This window comes from Callithrix jacchus, chromosome 7, assembly GCF_049354715.1.
Source record: "Callithrix jacchus isolate 240 chromosome 7, calJac240_pri, whole genome shotgun sequence".
Lineage (NCBI taxonomy): Eukaryota > Metazoa > Chordata > Mammalia > Primates > Cebidae > Callithrix > Callithrix jacchus.
The window spans coordinates 150353294-150372541 of NC_133508.1; the positions used below are offsets into that span (position 1 = coordinate 150353294).

A 19248-nucleotide genomic window follows, 5' to 3' on the forward strand; every position below is an offset into this window, starting at 1 on the left:
CCTCCCATCAGCCCCTGGCATTCCACTTTTTGCTTCTATGAATTTGACTATTTTATTTCATTACAACATTTCTGGGAGAGTTTGACTGTTTTAGGTACCTCATACAAGGGGAATCATGCAGCATTTATCTTTCCATAACTGGCTTATTTCACTTAGCAGCCTGTCTAAAGTTTTGTCAAGGAGAGAGTCCTTGTCACCAGTTAGCTGGGGCACAGAGAGCAAGGAACAGGTCTGCTCTGGGTTATTCTGGAGAGACACGCAGCAGTCAAGACTTTGTAAATCAGGATATCCGAAGAGCACTGAGAAGCTGTAATTGGAAGGGAAGGGCTATGACGTGATCAGCTTGTGTTTTCTCAAAATCTACTCAGACTGCTGTATGGAGAATGGGCTGGAGGGGGCTAGAAGGAATGTGGGAAGACTAATTAGATTGCCAGTGCTATTGTCATGGATAGAGACAAGATAATGGGCAAACAAGATGGTGGTGGTAGAAATAGACATAGAGGGATTTGTGAAATGTAAGAGGTAAAACTGAAGGACTCGGTGGTAGATTGGTGGTAGAGAGAAAAAGGTGATCTCCAATGTTGAAGGTAGCCCTAATGGGAGGTATCTGAATCATGAGGATGGATGTCTTATGAATGGCTTGGTGCCCTCTCCACAGTAATGACTGAAGTTTCGTTCTATTAGTTACCATGAGATCTGATTGTTAAAAAGAGCCCTTGTTATGCTCTGGTTTCTCTTCATAACGAATTAATCTTTTGCCTTTTACTAAAGATTTTCACGGAGAGAAACAATTATGAGTTTATGACTGAATTTTTTGATGTCCTGCTTAGGCAGGGCTCTTAAAAAAAAAAGAGCTCTTGTTAAAAATGGCTTGGTATCTCATTTAATCTTTACCACAACCCTATGAAGTATGTTCTTATTTTCTCCATGTTATGGATAAGGGATTTGAAACTCCAAGTACTTGAGCCACATGCCCAGATCACACAGCTGGTAGGTCTGACTCTAAAGTGACTCCCCCTCGGCTGTATTATACAGCAGTCAAGAAGTTCTTCCTTGAAGAACCATCTCTCTCCCCTCTAGCTCCACCGGAGGCTATACCTAGTCAAGACTTCTATTAATAGTATGATACTTCACCTACGGTATTCTCATTATCTGTTTGCCTGTACAACAGGAAAGTAAATAAAAATATTATCACAGAAGCCAGCCTCAGTTTGAGCCAGCTGACCTACAAGGACAATACAAATCAATTCCTTTGCTGAAGAGTGTGACTTATTGGACTTATCTGGCTATAAAAAGTGAGGACCCCTGAAGAGAGCTGAGATAAGAAAGGTTTGGGCAATAAGAAATTAACTTGCTCTGCATGACAAAGTTACAGGAATTTTGAAGAAGGAACCATAGCCGTTAATAAAGTTTGGATGTTTGTCCCCTCCAACTCTCCACTGTGGGAGGTGGGCCACTGGCGCCTAATGGGAGGTATCTGAGTCATGAGGATGGATGACTCATAAACGGCTTGGTGCCCTCCCACAGTCATAACTGAAGTTTCATTCTATTAGTTACCATGAGATCTGATTGTTAAAAAGAGCCTGGGTCTCCTGCTCTTCTCTTGCTCCCTGTCTCGCCATATGACATGCCTGCTCCCACTTTGCCTTTTACCATTAGCAAAAGCTTCCCAAGGCCTCACCGGAACCCGAGCAGATGCGAGTACCATGCTTGTATGGCTTGCAGAACCGTGAGTCAAATAAACCTCTTTTCTTTGTAAATTACCCAGTCACAGGTATTCCTTTATAGCAATGCAAAATGGACAAATACAACCATCATGCTTATCACTGTCACCCTAGCACCTAGGACACAGGTACTCGACATATTTTTGTTGACTGAATGCTGCTTTAAGAAGGGGATAATCTCTGGAAGAGAAGATGGGGGCAGGGTCTGGAGAAAAGCAGCGCTAGAAATTAATAGAGAGACAGGGCTGATGAAGTCAAATGAAATTCTTTGAAATGACATGGTCCATGGCTTTCTAGAAACAGTATTAACTGACACTAAATTTAAAATTTTCTTTTTTAAAAGAAAAATTGTTCTAAAACTGGGCTGGAATAGAACTTTGCATGACATAAATCATGTAAATTTCTGATCAAATGTTTGTGCATTTGTTGGATATACGTTAAAAGCAAACTTTTTTATGGGTGATATTGAGGGCAGTGGTGGGCCACCTGGAACAGTTACTGCCACCACACCGGCTGCAGCGGGGAGGTGCAAGTGGTGGCGGCAGAAGTGGCTGTGGGAGCAGTGATAGGACCCTCCACCCAGTGGAGGGTCCCTATGCCCCATATCTAGAGACAGCTGACTCCACTGCCTCCACCCTCCCAAGGGCAGGTGGGACCCACGTTCAGGCCTGGAGCCTCTGCCACTGGACCCTGGCACTGCACTGCAGCTCTTGCCTGGTGCCCCTGCAGGGAGGGTGTAGAGAGAAGGGATAGCTGGGCCTGGGGCAGTGCTGCGCTCCAAGGGAGTCAGCAGGAGCCAGGGACAAGCAGGAGCCTCCCCAGATCCTACTGTGTGGGGGCTGCCATAATGAGGCCCATTGGCAGGGGAGGAGGGTGGTTGGACACAGAGGGGTGGGCAGAGAGGTGCCCAGTGAGGATCTGGACGCCCTACCCCAGACTGCAAGGAGGTGCCATCAGGTCTGCCTGCATGCTCCATGGATTGGGTGAGAGCCCCGCCCTCCCAGGCACAGGAAGTACTCTGCACCCTTGGGCCCAAGAAGGCCCCTGCTTCCTCCACAGGCTTGAGGGTGTCTGCTCCCACTCGCTGGCTTCTTCCCAATTCTGTTGCCCGCTCTGATCGAGGAGCAGGGTTGGGGCAGATTGCAGGAGGTGGAGGGGCGGGGGAGCTAAGATGGGGCAGAGGGCAGGTTGGAGCTGGCCTGCAGGTGTCCCTTGGTGGGAACAGCCTGGGCACCATGGATGGCGACAGGAGGCAGACAGGCTCCTGGGCAGAAGGGGGCAGGTCCCTGGTGAGACCCCACCTTCAGGCCAGGGAGGGCCTGAAGGTTAGGGTCCGGGCTCAGTCTCTTTGACCCGTGTAGGAACTTGTGGTGCATTTTCTGGGCTGCCCATGGACCAAATGGCGTGCACTTCCTCCCCTCTGAGGCCCATAAAAGCCCCAGGCTTAACCAGAGCTGGACAGACAACAGCTCAAACTGACCTGTGAATGAGAGCAAATGTGAAACACACTTTCAAATGTGTAGTAGATACTATTTTATTCCCAAACATCCATCCCCACTTTTTCTGGAGAAAGAGAGACAGAAAGGGAAAGAGAGTGAGAGAGAGAGAGAGAGAGAGAGAGAGAGAGAGAGAAGCATTATTTCAGGCTATAAGTTCTCCCTACTCTTCATCCATGTCTCCAGGCACATGAGCCTCTGCCACTCATGACTCAGATCTAGTCAATAAAAGCAGCCTATCCCCTGGTCACAATATCTGGTCCAAGGATGAACACAGGGTCCAAACGGAGCCAAGGAGACAGTGGGAGTTTTCTCCCATTTCTGAAAAGAGCAGGTAATCTTTCCTATTGAACATGGCAAGATATGAGGTCTGAGCTACTGTGCCTATTGCCAACTGAGGAAGAAGGCATGTCTAAAGCAGAACCAATGCAGAGGAAGTAGAGAAGAGAGGCACTGAGCTAGAAAGCTGGCCCTGCCTGGGCACAATGGCTTGCCCCTGTGATCCCAGCACTTTGGGAGGTGAAGGTGGAAGATGCACTTCAGGCCTGGAGTTTGAGACCAGCTGGGCCGCATAGTGAAACCCCATCTCTACAGAAAATTCAAAAACTCAGCCAGGCATCATGGCTCACTACCTGGGAGGCTAAGGCAGGAGGATTGCTTGAGCCCAGGAGTGGAAGCCTGCAGTGAGCTCTGATTGCACCACTGCACTCCAAGTGTGGAGCAAGACCCTATCTCAAGGAAAGGAAATGAAGGAAAGGAAAAGTAGAGGGGGAGGGGAGGGAGGGGAGGGGGGGAGGGGGAGGGGGAGGGGGAGGCGGACCTGGTAGTCCTGGTAACATTTTTGAGAAAACTGATCTAGTCTCATCTGAAATCAGACTACTCCTGTACTTTCCTTTTGTATGAGCTAATAAAAATCCTTTTGCCATTTTGGATAAGGATTTCTGTCCCTGACATCTGGAGTCCCAATGATGATGTCGATAGGGATTTGCGTTATTTTATTTGGAAAGCATGGCTGCAGAAAGCAGGAGTACCTGGGTCCGAGAGTTCCACAAGTCTACCTCCATTCAAGACCGAGGGCCCTGAGGTCCAGAACTTGTGTTAGTTACCACTGCAATGTTAACAGGCATTCAATGAGTAATTTTAGGAATAAAAGGAGGACAAGAAAAAGGCAAATGGCAGAAAGAAAGGGGGCTGGGAAATGTATAAACTCCTCCCAAGAAACGGGTCACCTGATCACTTTGTTCAGGGCAGACTGGGCCCTGCAGGAGCCCAGCGGAGCTACGAAGAAGAAATGAGGGCACAGAAGCTTCCAGCACCAGACTGTTCCAAAGGGCCATTTACCAGGAAATTGCCTAGAAATGACGGTACAGCCATAACCAGGTCATTAGTTTCCCTACAAATATTTCTCCCTTTTGTGTGCAACAAGGACCCATTCAGCCAACTGTGTGGTGCTTCAGCTGAAATAACAGACCAGAGGAAATGTGTAATCGGCTTTCATCAAATTGAAACTGTAAGGCAGCCTGGCCAAACTGAAGCTGTGTCTCCGGCCCTAGCACAGAAGTTATTTTCTGATTAATGTGAGGTTGTGTGTGGGAAAGAAGGCAGGATAGAAGGGAAAGAGAAAGAGGACCAGCCTTTGGGTAAGCTTCAGCCCTTCTGGCAAGGCTACTCAGAGCTTTATCTTAACACCAACAAGGACAGAAAAGGAATCTGGCTCGACTTTTTGCGGGGAAGAAACCTAGGACAGAGGAAGCAGAAGAGAGGCAGAAAGGGGAGGGGTGGGAAGAGAGGGAAAGAGTTCATCTTTAATGAAATGAGGTAACTTACAAATTAGTTTTTAAAAAATAGTTCCCAACAATATCTTTTCCCACCAGACTATTTATATGACATTTATACCTCAAAATGACAAACATGACATCCCCCAGTTTGTCAACTTACCACCTGGCATATGTCATGATAATAATTTAATAAGTATTTAATAATTTCAAAGAGAAAAGTGAAAAAGAAAATTTGTGATTCACCCAAAGTGACATAAAGTATTGGCCGGGCGTGGTGGCTCACACCTGTAATCCCAGCACTTTGGGAGGTCGAGGCAGGTGGATCATGAGGTCAAGAGATCGAGACCATCCTGGCCAACATGGTGAAACCCCGTCTCTACTCAAAATACAAAAAATTAGCTGGGCGTGGAGGCGCACACCTGCAGTCCCAGCTACTTGGGAGGCCGAGGCAGGAGAATTGCTTGAACCCGGGAGGCAGAGGTTACAGTGAGCCAAGGTCACGCCACTGCACTCCAGCCTGGCGCCTGGTGATGGAGTGAGACTCAGTCTCAAAAAAAAAAGCATTATTCCAGGGACCTATAACTAATCTGTATTTTGGATATAAAGGGAGCTTTGCTGGATGATTTGGGAGCTCCATGGTATATCTCATATATTTCCAGTAATTTTTCTTTCTTTTTTTTTTTTTTTTTTTTTTTTTTTTGAGAAGGCATCTCACTATTTTGCCCAGACTGGTCTTGGACTCCTGGACTCAAGCAATCCTTCCACCCAGCCTCTCAGGCAGCTGGGACTACAAGTGCACACCACCGTGCCCTGCTTATTTCTGGTAATTTTCTGACTGGAATTTTCTCTCATCTACTTCCAGGAATTTTTCATCTACCTTTCCTTTTAGGTCCATTTAGGTCTGCTTTGCATTCCCCATCATGGCCACCAGCTTCAGGGGAACACATGAGTTCCACACAGAATTACTGGAGGGAGACAGAACTCAGTTCCTCTGAAGGTCCTCCCCGGGGTCCCTGACAGCAATACTGTTGTGCAGCTCTGGTCATGTGCTTCCATGAGCAAACTGTCCCCAGGATCCTTTGGACTTATGCCTTGGCATTTTCATTGCCATCATCTCAGGTCGGGAACTCCAAAGGACCACATGACCCTGGTTTCCTGGTGCTCGGGAAGAACTGCCAAGCAGTACCAGTAATGGAAAGAACATTAAGTCAGGCCTGGGCTCAAGTCCCACCGCTACCACCCACCAGCTCCATGAGGCCATGGTGGAATGGAAACTGTGGGACTGGAAACAGGAGGACCTCACCGTGTGACCTCAGGCAGCTTCTCAGTTATTCCTTTCTTAAACTGTCCAAATCTCAGTTACCTCTCAGTAAAATGAAGATTATAATCACCACTTTAAAGTGTTCCCGTGAGGATTAAGAGAAATCACATGCCTGGTACGGAGCAGGCACTAAACCATTGGCTAATGTTGCTATCGCTGTTAGTGTTATTATGTGACCTTGGGGAAGACACTTCTCCGAACTTGCTTTCTCTTCTGAAAAACTAGAAGTAGTAAACATTACCTCTCTGGATTGTTGCAATAATTATATATGTAATGGTTACAGGGATTATTTATGTCACTTATGTACCTGGTAGGCACCAAACGTTAGATTTCTTTCCCTCTCACTTCTGGACTTCCCCAAATGCAATCTAGGATAAGAGTTTAAAGCTTCCAGCCAGGAACAGTGGCTCATGCCTCTAATCCCAGCACTTGGGGAGGCCAAGATGGGCAGATCACGAGGTCAGGGGTTCGAGGCCAGCCTGGCCAACATGGTGAAACCCCTATCTCTACTAAAAATAAAATATTAGCGGAATGTGGTGGCAGGCGCCTGTAATCCCAGCTACTCGGGAGGCTGAAGCAGGAGAATCTCTTGAACCTGGGAGGCGGAGGTTGCAGTGAGCCGAGACCGAGCCACTGCACTCCAAGCCTGCGCAACAGAGCAAGACTCCGTCTCAAAAAAAAAAAAAAAGAGAGTTTAGAGCTTCCATCATGGACAAGTTGGCTCCTACATTTTGCCAAAACACAAAGAATCTGTCTGTCCCCCGAGGTGGATTTTGAGCCCCCAGTCCTTTGAGTCGCCACCTGCTGTACTGTCAGCCCACACCCATAAAAGGAAAAACTGCTTTGGGCGGGGGAGGCCTCAGAAGGGTGGTCAGAAAAGACGACGACGGCTGCAGGATTCACTGCTCGACACTAGGGGGAGCAATAAGCTCGGGAACACGTTAAAGCCACACCCAGAAATCTCGTTTCCGGGTTCCCGAATCTCCCCAGATAGAGCAGAGAGAGAAGCAGCAAGAGGATATTTAAGGACTGCCCAGAAAAGCCTTTGTGGGAACACATGATGGGAGAAAATGCAGAGGATCAAAGGGGCAGTGGAGGGCGTACCTTCCCTCGGCTTCAGCCTGGTCCCGGGCTGCAGAGTCCTCTTTAACGTTGACCTCCTCATCAGCCCCAGGGAGAAGGGGCGGGGGCGGAAAGAGTGAGGAAAAGGAGACGGTGAAGACAAGCCAGAAGAAATAAAGCATTAGTTTTCATCACTTTCCCCATTCACTTCAACTTATGCATCTAGCTCACGCCGCACTCAGCATCTTGGTAAGTCCCAGCTCAGTGGGTCACAGCTAGAAGGAGACTTTTGGAGCCCCAGATGTTTAGCTGGAGTCTGGGACTCAGAGAAGAGGAAGAGCTTGAGCAAGGTCTCCAAGGTCGTTTATACTTTGGATACTGACAACCACCTGGTCTTGTAGACAGAGACTATTAACTCATTTAACAAATGAAGAAACAAGTTCAGGTAAGTGCCCACAGCTCTCCTCCTATCTACTAAGCCTCATTACCACCCACTATTCACGTTTCTCTTGGTTTCCCTTGTTTTAAAATCAGTCCAGGCCGAGCGCGGTGGCTCACGCCTAGAATCTCAAGGGAGATTGGGAGGCCGAGGCAGGTAGGTCATTTGAGGTCAGAAGTTCAAGACCAGCCTGGCCAACATGATGAAACCCCATGTCTACTAAAAATACAAAAATAAGCCCGACGGTAATGGCGGGCGCCTGTAATCCCAGCTACTTGTGAGGCTGAGGCCGGAGAACAGCTTGAGCCTGGGAGGCAGAAGTTGCCGTGAACAGAGATTGGACCACTGCACTCCGGGAGATCCGGCCACTGCACTACAGTCTGGGCGAGGGTGAGACCCTGTCTCAATACATATTTTAATTAAATAAAATAAAATTGTCCAAACTATACACGTAACTCCAGAAAATTGCTACTCAGCTCCAAATATTCCATAAATCAAATTTGAAAAATATGTGTTGCATTCCCCATCTTCCTAACCCACTTGACATGATGGAGAGATGATAGAGCAGAGTAATTCTGAGGGTACGCGTTGGAATCAGATCTAAGTAACTATTCTGTCTTCATCACTTACGAAGTCCATGACATTGGACCTCTTTGTGCCTCAATTTCCTCACCTGCAAAAGGGGACTATTAGCATCTATCTCATGGAATTCTTTTAAGGGTGAAATGAGATGTCATATAAATTACATAATGCTTAGCACATAATTTAATAGCTTGATTAATGCATCTAGCATATATCATTATATTAAATTATAGGCTGAGATGATCTTAGGAATTAGTCCATGACTTTCATGCCTTTTATCAATGAACTTAAATGGAGTTAAGTAAGAAGGTTACTTTGCCAAGTAGGTGATGATTGGGTTGAATGGCATCGCTCCATAATTCATGTGCACCTATCTCAGACTGTGAATTTATTTGGAAATAAGGTCTTTGCAGATGTAATACGTTCAGATGAGACCGTGGTGGATTAGAGTGGGCTCTAAGTCCAACATGAGTGGAGCCTTTAGGAGAAGAGGTTGGGAGTCCAAGGTGGGCAGATCACAAAGTCAAGAGATCAAGATCATCCTAGCCAACATGGTGAAACCTCGTCTCTACTAAAAACACAAAAAATTAGCTGGGCATGGTAGTGCGTGCCTGCAGTCCCAGCTACTCAGGAGGCAGAGGCAGGAGACTCACCAGAACCCAGGAAGCAATGGTTGCAGTGAGCTGAAATTGCACCACTCCAGTCCAGCCTGGCAACAGAGCAAGACTCCATCTCAAAAAAAGAAAAACAGACATACAGAAAGGGCTGAGACATAGAGGGAAGAAGGCCGTGAAGACGGAGGCAGGGATTGGGATGATGTAGTTACAAGTCAGTGACCACTGGGAACCACCAGAAGCTGGGGGAGAGGCCTGGGATGGAGCATCTCTCAGAGTCCCCAGAGGAAACCAATCTTGTCAACGCCCTGATTTTATACTTCTAGCCTCAAGAGCTGAGAGAGAACATACTTCTGTTGTTTTAAGCCACCAGCTGGAAACTACTGTATTTGATGACAGAATGAGAGCTAGACTCCAGATTTTCTAACCTCTAGTCTAGGCTGCTTTTATTCCACCTCTGCCTCCCCAAACCAGCAATAAACATTTATGGAACACCTACTTAGAGAGTTTACCCATTTGGAAAAAAATTGACACAATCTATAATTTTTAAGCACTTTAAGTTGTTGCCTGACACACAATAAGCATTTAATAAATATTTTACTCTCCATTTGATAAAATAATAGACATTAAAATGTTACATTTTGTTATACAAATCTAAGATATTGTTATGAACCATTTTTTAACCTCTGTGTACACCTCTGCACCAGACTCTAAATTTATTTACAAGGTTTATACATTGAAGAATCACAAAGGCCCATGACTCTCTCACTTCTGCAGTCTGAAAGATACACAAGGTTCACAAGCCCTGCCTGACTTCCAGGGGTGAAAAATTAAAAGGAAAGCAATCTGAACACCCTCAGGAACTCTGAATCCTACAAGGCAGGATGTTCGCACTTTTGCCGAGTCCTTCTGCACTCACTTAGGAATAGGCAGAAGGGAAGCCAGTAAATCAGGGGAGCTACCCATTGCTCTAAAGGAAGTAGGTCACAGAGCACTCCTCCCACCCAGTCAGCTGGAGAACAGAATGGGTGGTGGTGGGTTAACAGCTACAAAGGGAAGGAGAGAAAGAAGGGAAGAGCTGCTGGGCATGGTGGCTCATGGCTGTAATTCTAGCACTCTGGGAGCCCGAGGCGGGTGGATCACCTGAAGTCAGGAGTTCAAGACCAGCCTGGCCAACATGGAGAAACCCAGTCTCTACTAAAAATACAAAAATTAGCCAGGCGTGGTGGCAGATGCCTGTAATCCCAGCCACTAGGGGGGCTGAGGCAAGAGGATCTCTTGAACCCGGGAGGTGGAGGTTGTAATGAGTCCATTGTGTCATTGCACTCGTTTCCCAGGCTGGAGTGCAATGACACAATCTCAAAAAAAAAAAAAAGGGGAGGAGCTGATTCACTAGAACAACTCTTAGAGTGACTCAGAGCCAGCAGAAAATAGCCTGTTCTCCCACATCTTCCTCATTGTCAGGCGATGAGGCACTTCCTCACTGCATACCCATAGGCAGAGCAAAGGGGAGGAGGAGGAAATGGGATTTTCAAGTTCTTTTGCCTGTTCCAGCACCTAACACACTGTGTTTGTAACCATTTCAGACATTTTGTTTCAACTCAGTATTTATTGAGTACCTACTATGTGCCTGGTCCTTCATTTACCTTTCAGATTGTCAGTCTTCAGAACACAAGGCATGATGCCTTTCTGAAGTTTGGTATATCCTATATCATTACTCCTGATTCGCTTACGCTGCCATTGAGCACCTCCACACATAGTCTTGCTGTCCTTCATCTATAGAGATGACCCTCCCAAGCCTAAAATCAACAGGAGGAGGCATGGAGCTGTCCTTCTGGCTCTAATGTTTGCTTTACAATCATCCACGCCCATTCTCAGTCCACCCTGTGAGAGCCAACGTGAAGTGAGCAGAATATGGCATAAGTTTGGAGTCACACATCCTTACTGGAAGTTCTTTACCATTTACTAGCTTTTATTTGATTTCTCTGAATCTCTGTCTTCTCGTCCGTAAGTTGGACACAATGATATCTATCCTACACTGTAGGATAGATTTCTCACACAGTACTCAAGATGACATAAAATACCATTAAATGAAAGTACATGGCACAATGATAACATTAATAGTTGTTTACTTCATTCAGACTCAATCACAGACTGATTACATCCCTCGGTCAGACTGTAAACTGCATGAGGCAGGCTGCATCTGCCTTGAGGACTGTCTGACTAGGCAAGTACTAGGTCCCTAATGCTGTCTTGCAAACTGTAATTGCTAAGCTTAGGGATAATGTATTAATTATTAATTAATAATTATTTAGGCATTATATTTGTCTCATACGTATATTTAAAATAATGTGGTTATTGTAAATGTAACCAGTTGAATCAATCTGTGAGCTGACAGCCATTCAATGGAAACGGAATTAAAAAACTTTGACCTCAGGTAGGGATACAGCTAGTTAAACATCCACTCCTCTCTCTGAGTTATTTGGTCCTGCCTAGGACTTGCTGCCTCTAAGATCTGCATTCCTGTGTTCACAAGGCAGACATTCCTTGCATCCTCTGTACTCTCCACTCTCTCAGCTTCACTGCAAACCATTCCCCACAATATAATGAGGCCAAGGACAGAAAAAAGTCGCCTCAGTTGGCAAGCATAGAGAGAGAAAACCTGCCACACAAATTTGCAATTATTCGACTTCCGCCTGGAAAAAAGGTCGGCTGGGTTTACGTCCCCCAAAATTAGTATCCTCTTCTGTACAAAATGTGGTTGAGAGAAGGGTCATCTCCAGGTATTTCATCTTTGCACCCTTGCTTCCAGCACCACGCCCACAGAAAAAAGAAAAAAAAAAAGGGTGGCGGGAGCAGCGAAGCCAGGTTTTCAACAACTAATTCATTCTAATGCAGATACAAAAGCCCACTTCATTTATTAACATTCTGGATAAAACCCCAATCGCTCAGGCTTACCAGAGCCCTCCATTCCTAAACTCCCCATACAATCAGGGAAAAGCATGAAGCACTAGCCACGGTCCTGCCCAGAAACCACGCAGAAGGTGGAAAGTTGCAGACCCCGGGCCGGGAGAGGCGCGGACTAGAGCTCACCCTGAACCCCGGGACCCAGGAGGACACTTCCTCCCGGAAGTGACGCGAGCTCAATCCCAGCCTGGCTCTTCCCAAACAAAAGGGATCTTGGGGCCCCGGGAGGAGCTTGAATGACATTGGAGAAGCCCCGCCTCCAGTCGGCGCGGATTGGGGCCGGGGCTGGAGAAGCAAGGAGACGATTGGCGATGGTGAATGCCAATGTCCCCGCCGGGCGGCTGAGGGGGCGGAGCCTCAGCCGCTGTGGATGGGGAGTGGAGGCGGCGGAGAGTGGTTCCCGGAGCGTCGCGGAAAGGTAGGAGCCAGTAGCCCTGGGGCTTGGTGATGGCTGGGAGGCCGGGTTCTAGAGAGCAAAGCAAGGGTAGGGGCACCGATAGCCTCTCGCCGCCGTCCCAACGGCTGCCGGGCCCATCCCCTGAGGGGGCGGGGCCGTCTCCTCCACCTCCCGGTATTCCCCGAGGAGGCGGCTGGCTCCTCATCCTTCGAGGGTCCTCACAGCTACTTTTTGTTCCTTGTCGATTCCCAGCTCCTCAGAAGGGGGTTCCCTCTGACACCCCTCATTCAAAGGCTCCTCCCACCCCGCACCTCAGCCTTGGCGGAGAGGACTCACAGCTACCGATTCTCTAGGCTGCCGCCCCCAACCCCATTTTGTACCCCCGGAAGGCCATGCATTCCTCCCTACACCTGTCCCAGCTCGCCAGGCTGGAACTGGAGCTGCTTTCCTCCGTAAGATATAATTCGTGTTTTCCAAAAAGGAGGGATGGGGCGAAGCAAAAATCAAAGACGCGACCTAGACAGCCAGCTTTACCGAGGAAGCGGCTTCCCCGACTTGTTCTTCCCATCCCCCATTCTCTGATACTCAGCCTTCCTCCCGCCGCCCCCGGCATCTCTGGCCTTCTGTGAGGAGTCAGGGGCTCTCCTGCTTCGGGACTTCTTTAGACTCTAAAAGAGGAAGAAATAGGACCTCCTCTCCTTTACCCTTTGTACCTTCCGTCTACTTTCTGTTCCTTCTGGGATAGTCCAGCCTCGGAGGGTTTCTTAGATTTGAATTGCGTTTCATTTTTCCTTTTCCACCCCTATTTCTCCCCTGAGAACTTGGTGAAAAGCCATCTTACATTTCACAGTGAGGTGGGTGTGTTGAATATCTGCAGAGTTGGCTTTGTGTGGGCAGGAATGCAGTGTATGTGGCTTGACAGTCAATGAATAACACGGTGTTTTCAAATGAAACAGTATACAAAAGTAAATAAATAGCAGTCGATTAGGAATGAGTATATCCCAGTCTAGGGTGGGCTGGTCCATTGCTCAGGGAGACTGCAGTTAACCTTGAAGGTATACTGCAGGTTGAAACAAAAGGCAGGAAGTATTTGAAGCAAATTCAGGTGCAGTTATCTAGGTTTATGATTAATCTAGTCCTGCGGCCGGTGCTTCCTCTCTAACCCCTTTTTTAGAGTGTCCTTCTCCCCCTGCCCCCGGGAAACACATATATATTTTGATTGGCTTTACAATCACCTACCAAAATTGAGAGGATGAAAAGAACAATTTATAAATCTCAGAGATAAGAGTAAATAAAGGCAAGATAGAAATTCTAGCTATTCACGTTTACCAAAAAGTGTCTCTCTAGTGTGTTTCTAAAGGTTTTGTCAAGTTGGCCTTCATTTCAGCAGGTGCAAGGTGTTGATTTGGATCTCATGTTAATGTCATTGACTCTCCAGTAATCATCCATCGCTGGCACTTTTATATATTAAAGTTTGCCATATTTTTAGCGTAGTTTCTTTTGCTTTCAACCTCAAGTCCACCTCCCCACTGTCAGCTATAGCGAAAGCTGATAGCAATAGAATGCAAGGAGTTGGAATGACTGTTGTCTTTTACCTGCTTGATTAAACTTCCCGAAGGTAATTGTTTTTGAATAGTTAGGTTTCAAGGTTTCAGAGCCACTGGGTACTCACAGATCTTTTCAGCAATTATTTCCAAATCTCCAATAAGAAAGTACAAAGAAGAGGAGGGGGAGGTGGGGAGGGATAGCCTGGGGAGAAATGCCAAATGTGGGTGAAGGGGAGAAGGAAAGAAAAGCACACGGCCATGTGTGTTCCTACGCAACTGTCTTGCATGCTCTGCTCATGTACCCCAAAACCTAAAATCCAATAAAAAATTTAAAAAAAAGAAAGTACAAAGAAGAAACTGGAGGTTTCTGTAGCAAAGACAATGTGTGCTGCAATAGAAGGCTAAGACATTGGCCCCCAGCAACTACAGCAGAAAAAACTAAAAGCATAACAAAATCCCAAAAAGATAAGTCGTATTACGTCAGCAGAGAACAGAAAATAAACTAAGGTAAGAGTCTAAGGAAACAAAAGTTGTGGCGATTGCCGGGTTTTAATAGAGAGGAAAAGCAAACAATGTTCTTTTATTATTTAGCACAGTAAGCAAGATCTGTTTGTTATACTTTTGGGTCTTGAAAATCTTTCTTTTAACCTTTTCAGCATCTGTTTGGTCATGCTAGATGAAGACAAGAATAGTATGCGAGGATATAGGTCTGTTCTCTCTCCTCAAATTATACATTCTTTGAAGGCAGATAGTGGTATTTTTTTTTGTTCATCTTTGTATCTTTCACAGTTCCTAGAATGGCTTAATGAGTGTTTAATTTAGTTTGAAGCTGTCACCTTAAGATAGACTGACAGGTAATACACCGATAAGATGTGACACAGCTTGTTAGTATAAACAGCCTACTTGTTGTCTTAACTTGATTTTTCCCATCTACAGTCTTATGAAATTGCAATGTCTTAAGTGACTAAAATATTGAATTTTCTATAAAGAAATATCTGTGAGGCAGAATGTGGTGGCTTATTCTTACAATCCTAGCTGTTTGGGAGGCTGAGGCAGGAGAATCACTTGAGCCCATGAGGTGGAGGTTGCAGTGAGCCGAGATTGTCCTATTGCACTCCAGCCGGGGCGACAAGAGAGAAACTTCATCTCAAAAAATTAACAAAATTAAAATTTCTGAGATTTGCTGCTAATGACTAAAATTAAATCTTCGAAACTTCAGTTTAAAGCATTTTAGTGAGAAAATGGCTTACTTATCATGAGCCTGGGGAATGTACTTACAGCACAGACTTTAAAGGCAAACCTAGGTTCAAATTCCAACTCTGTGTGGGATCACTATGTGATCCAGGGCAAGAAAATAATTTTCTGCCTTCACCATAGCTCAGTCTGTTTCCTCAACTGTGACATAGAAATAACTTGGAGAGATTTCCTTAAGGATTACACGAATAGGCCAGGTGCGGATGCTCACATCTGTAATCACAGCACTTTTGGAGGCCAAAGCGGGTGGATCACTGGAAGCCAGGAGTTTGAGACCAGCCTGGCCAACATGCAAAACCCTGTCTCTACTAAAAATACAAAAATTAGCCAGGCATGGTGGTGTGTGCCTGTAGTACCAGCTACTCAGGAAGTTGAGGCATGAGAATTGCTTGAACCCAAGAGGCGGAGGTTGCAGTGAACTGAGATTGTGTCACTGCACTCCAGCTGGGTGACAGAGTGAGACTCTGTCTCAAAAAAAAAAAAAAAAAAAAGGATAGGATTACACGAATATACACACACGTATATCACAAAGCAAGGTGCCCAAAATATAAGAAGCGCTTAGTAATTGATAGGTATTATTATTAGCACTTGGCATGTGAGTTAAATAATTTAATATTAAACATTCTTTTACTCCTTCAGCATGTTAGCAAAGGTGAAGAATTAGTGTTGGATTTTAGTTATTGACTGGTTTTGTTTAAAATTTTTCAACTTATGTCTAAGTCCTAAGGAGAGGGAAACAAAGCTTGCTTGTATATGTCGCGATCTCAAGCATCTGAGCCAAGGATTTCTAGGAGAGAGTGTATCTATCTTGGAGCGTGTGTATTTAATAATTTTGTCATGCAAATTATCTTTCTTGAGTTTTTTGGGCCAAGGAAAAAGAAGGGCAAGGGATTCAGCCAGCTGATGTCTTCTTTCTGAATTGTCAGTTGCTCTACTCCAAGCTCTACTCATTTAGCAGCACCATCCGGAATGTCATATAAATGGTTTTGTGGATACTGTGGTTACTGTATAGAATTGTACCTTCTGTGAAAAATTTTTTTTTTTTTTGAGACGGAGCTTTGCTCTTGTTACCCAGGCTGGAGTGCAATGGCGCGATCTCGACTCACCTCAACCTCCGCCTCCTGGGTTCAGGCAATTCTGCCTGAGCCTCCTGAGTAGCTGGGATTCAGGCACGTACCACCTTGCCCAACTAATTTTTTGTATTTTTAGTAGAGACGGGGTTTCACCATGTTGACCAGGATGGTCTCGATCTCTTGACCTCGTGATCCTCCCAAAGTGCTGGGATTACAGGCTTGAGCCACCACGCCCGACCCTTCTGTGAAATTTAAGCAACTTTTAATGATAATTTTGATTGAAAGTGGTTTTTACCTTACTTTTAAAGACAACCTCCCCCACTGTCCCCAAAGTAAGGAGCCACGATAGGAACAACCAAAACTGGAGTGAGAAGAAAACATGGATAGGGGAGTTGAGTAGAGGTGGGGGAAGGTGAAGGGCAGGACAAGACTACAGGGAGGCATTGAACTATATAATGCAATACACTCTAATATGGTTCCTCTTTGCCAGTTATTTCCAAACTCTACATTTCAGGTACAGAGCCAAAACTTCCAATCTTAATGTGTCATTTGCAGTTTAATTAATCCTTTCTGAATTCTGGAGCCACAAAGAATATAGTTCTAAGTTGTTACTGAATTTAAAGAATGCAACCCTTAATTGTTGCTGAATTTAACAGAAACTAGAAAGGAAAATAGGAGAGCACAGGATTAAGGGGTCTATATAGACAAGACTCCTGACCCTGAGCTTCGGGAGCATCCGTGTACATTCTTTGCGGAAAGCTGCTGGGAAAGGCTAGGCTGAAGCTGAAGTGTGCTCTGGGTCTACCTGCCGTCAATAGGTGAGAGCCAGGGAAGAACAGAAGGGAGAAGCAGAGATGAATTGTTTTAACATGAGCTGAGAATTGTAAGTTACAATGGAGAGAAGGATGAAGAATAACTAACAGGTGAGTGACAGGAAAAAGAAAGGAGCACAACTTTTTGTTGTTGTTGTTGGAGAGTGGGGGCTGGGGAGGCCCTCATTACTTGGTTTCTGCTAAAATAGTCCTTTCTGTTACAGCAGGTCCTACAGAAGTAACAACAGAACCAATCAGGTTCTTAACGGACTTAATATTTGAGGGTTTAACAATGACCTCCTCTAGCCCTATATATCAGTTTCATCCTGTTGCCTCTTGTCCTTAAATTAAGGGCACAGAACAAATTTCCTTAAAAGGCTCTATCCTCAAAAGCTCCTTCACTTCTAAACCCTTAGCCCTCACCACTTTAACAGACTCTTAACACGTTCCTCTTGGGGGTCGAATTACTTCTCCTTCGGCATGTCTCATATCACAGTCATCATTTCCCCAGTAAACCCAGTTCCGTTTCTGACATCCCTGTTTTTGCTAACGGCACCATGGTTCTAGTCATCCAGTCTCAAAACCTCAGCTGGTCTGGGATTGTTTCCCCTCTTACCTCCCTAAATGAGAATCATTTACTGTAAGTAAATTCTTCAATAACTGAGTAAATTCTTTTTAATGTCTCTTTTGTCAGTCTCTTCCATTCTTACTGCTACCATCCTAGTGCATACATTTTCACCTCATACCTATGCTATTAAATTTTTCTCCCACCTACTTTTTGTTTTCATTTTCTCTTCAGTCAAGTCCGCTTTGTACTGTAAGCATTAACCTTCCTAAAACTATGCTATTGTTATGATTTTCAGCAGGTTAAAAATGTCTAGTGGCTTCCTGTTTTCTAAAAGGTTAAGTCCAGTTGTGTTGGCTGAGATTGAAGGTGCTGTACATTTCTTTCCAGCCAGCATTTTCTTAGTATCTCTTTGAACCAGAGACTCCTAATGCTAAGTTTGATCAAGTTGAATAGACAGAGTAGTTGTTCAGATGAGTTCAGAGTCTTGTGAGACAGAAGACAGATATGTAAACAGATGAATTAACGTAATAGAATGTGATAACTGCTGTTGAATTACAAATGTAGATACGTTATGCGTTTAATTTAATGTAAAAATAGCTGTGATCGTTTTAGAAAACCCATTTCTCAGTCATCACAAATTAAAGCTGTGACTTAATAAGAGCTGTTAAAATTCAGTGAAAGCAAAGGTATGTGTTTGCCTGTATGTTAAAGGCACAAAAAATCTAGGCAGAAGAGTGGTCTTTTCCCAATTATTGTGCAGATACAGTTGGCCTGGACATTTGTTAAACATGTCCCTAAACTGAATTTCCCGGGAACTGGCCAGGCCATCTCTTTCTGTTTGGAGCAAATCAATCTGCCAAAAGTCAGAAGTAAACTTGGTTTTGGTTTGTAAAGTAGACCCATGAATGATAGACAGTGATGTCCCATTGGAAAAGGAAAACATCATTATCCTTGTAGATGATATGCCCTTTAAGGATGAGAAAGGAGGGAACTGACCAGTCACTGACTCATTTAAACAATGCAGCCTCCTGTTACAGTATGTTTGTCATGTCCATTTAGATAAAGAACTGAACTTCAAAGGTTAAATGATTCAAAGAGCTTTTTTTAAGTCAGTTATCTGACTTACAAGGCGAAACAACATCACCAGTTATATTTCTGTTAGAGGATTATTTGAAGTTTTTTTGCACCTAGAGAAAGTCAGGTTATGGGCATAGCTACAACAAAGATACCTTAACTCTTTAATGGTTAATCCTTAACACCATACTCCAGAGTTTCTCCCCAGTGTGGCATCTTAGTGGAGTCAATGACTTCATTCTACATTAGCATTGGAAGGGCTCCAGGCTGCCTTTAGAATTATGGCCCATGAATCATTCTACTGAAAATAATCAATCTACATGGTATTGTTCCCTTGTGGTATTTTACAAGTTATGGGGGCATTATTTCAGAAAAGCAGAAATTTAAGAGACTGATAGACAGATAGACACTAGAGACAGACCGATACATATTTGATTGAAATCATGTTATAATTTAATTTAAATGAAGTAAAGCCATCTAACATAATATTGAAATGATTCAGTCTTCTGGTAATATTCTGATGATAAAAGACAGATCTTT

At 45.0% G+C, this 19248-nt stretch overlaps 1 protein-coding gene, 1 long non-coding RNA gene and 1 other non-coding gene across 4 annotated transcripts in view; all 3 read left to right on the forward strand.

The window, feature by feature from the left end:
- Positions 1-721: 721 nt before the first annotated feature.
- LOC118143314 (U5 spliceosomal RNA) lies at positions 722-838 on the forward strand. The gene has a single exon (XR_004727541.2). It is a non-coding gene; the product is annotated as a U5 spliceosomal RNA (small nuclear RNA).
- A 6451-nt stretch (positions 839-7289) lies between these two features.
- Positions 7290-9669, forward strand: LOC128928250 (uncharacterized). Its single transcript, XR_008473105.2, has 2 exons — positions 7290-7826; positions 7916-9669. It is a non-coding gene; the product is annotated as an uncharacterized LOC128928250 (long non-coding RNA).
- Positions 9670-12342: 2673 nt separating this feature from the next.
- Positions 12343-19248, forward strand: part of CTTNBP2NL (CTTNBP2 N-terminal like) — a 58185-nt gene continuing 51279 nt past the window's right edge. For both annotated transcript variants that reach the window (XM_009001884.5, XM_009001885.5), the window contains exon 1: positions 12343-12401. The gene's annotated coding sequence lies outside the window, so the exon portion shown is untranslated. The remainder of the gene's footprint in view (positions 12402-19248) is intronic.